At 46.2% G+C, this 1,298-nt stretch overlaps 1 pseudogene across 1 annotated transcript in view; it reads right to left on the bottom strand.

Annotated features, from left to right (window-relative positions):
- The window catches only part of LOC108516411 (L-lactate dehydrogenase B chain-like), a 10,597-nt pseudogene extending 9,800 nt beyond the window's left edge, over positions 1-797 (bottom strand). Inside the window, exon 1 of the transcript XR_001881814.1 lies at positions 6-797. The product of XR_001881814.1 is annotated as an L-lactate dehydrogenase B chain-like (transcript). The remainder of the gene's footprint in view (positions 1-5) is intronic.
- Positions 798-1,298: the final 501 nt, after the last annotated feature.

Below are 1,298 nucleotides of genomic sequence, written 5' to 3'. Positions count from 1 at the left end.
ATTTTTCAACATGGATTCAATAAGATCAGCCACACTTAATCCAATAGCCCAGTTGGTATATCCTTTTAGCTTGATGACTTCATAGGCACTTTCAACCACCATCTTATGCACTTCCTTCCAATTTTCACTATCATTGTCAGTTCCCATTTCTGGATTCAATTCCTGGAGAGAAACACCTGCCACATTCACGCCACTCCACACAGCCACACTTGAGTCGCCATGTTCCCCCAAAATCCACCCATGGCAGCTGCTGGGATGAATGCCAAGTTTTTCAGCCATAAGGTAGCGAAATCTAGCAGAATCCAGATTACATCCACTTCCAATCACGCGGTGTTTGGGTAATCCACTTAGTTTCCAGGTAACATATGTAAGAATGTCCACTGGGTTGGAAACCACAATTATGATGCAATCAGGACTGTACTTGATGATCTGAGGAATAATGAATTTGAAGACATTAACATTTGTCTGCACCAGATTGAGCCGACTCTCCCCTTCTTGCTGACGGACTCCTGCAGTTACCACTGCAGTCTTAGAATTGGCAGTCACAGAATAATCTTTATCTGCCACAATTTTAGCGTCTGAAGAAATAAGCTCCCATGCTGCAGATCCATCATTTCTCCTTTAAGCTTGTCTTCCAAAACATCCACAAGAGCAAGTTCATCAGCCAGAGACTTTCCCAGAATGCTGACAGCACATGCCATACCAGCTTGTCCAGCACCCACTACAGTGATCTTATTGTTTGGGACTGTTGCCTCTTCTGTAACTGGTGCAATGCCGTTTTCCTTAAGAGTTGCCATTTTGCACAGGAGAGACAAGGCTCTGGAGATCTCTGTAACACCCATGCAGAGAAGACAATGTCAGCTGCCTTTTTTTTTTTTTTTTTTTTTTGAGATGGAGTCTGGCTCTGTTGCCCAGGCTGGAGTGCAGTGGTGTGATCTCAGCTCACTGCAGCCTCTGCCTCATGGGTTCAAGCAGTCCTCCTGCCTCAGCCCCTGAGTAGCTGGGATTACAGGCCCCCGCCACCATGCCCGGCTAATTTTTGTATTTTAGTAGAGACAGGGTTTCATCATGTTGGTCAGACTGGTCTTGAACTCCTGACCTCAAGTGATCTGCCTGCCTCGGCCTCCCAAAGTGCTGGGATTATGGGCATGAGCACCCGGCTTGACCATTATTACTGTTACTGTTATCAGCATTGGGTGAGGCAGTGGGCTGTAGAAGATGAGTAAGACACTGATCCTATAGCATCTCACAGTTCAGGCACGGAGACCTCTGGTTGGCAGATAAGCTACGTTTGGTTT

The sequence above is a fragment of the Rhinopithecus bieti genome, unplaced genomic scaffold, assembly GCF_001698545.2.
Source record: "Rhinopithecus bieti isolate Rb0 unplaced genomic scaffold, ASM169854v2 scaffold_35856, whole genome shotgun sequence".
NCBI classification, from domain to species: domain Eukaryota; kingdom Metazoa; phylum Chordata; class Mammalia; order Primates; family Cercopithecidae; genus Rhinopithecus; species Rhinopithecus bieti.
This window is presented reverse-complemented; position numbering and strand designations above follow the sequence as displayed.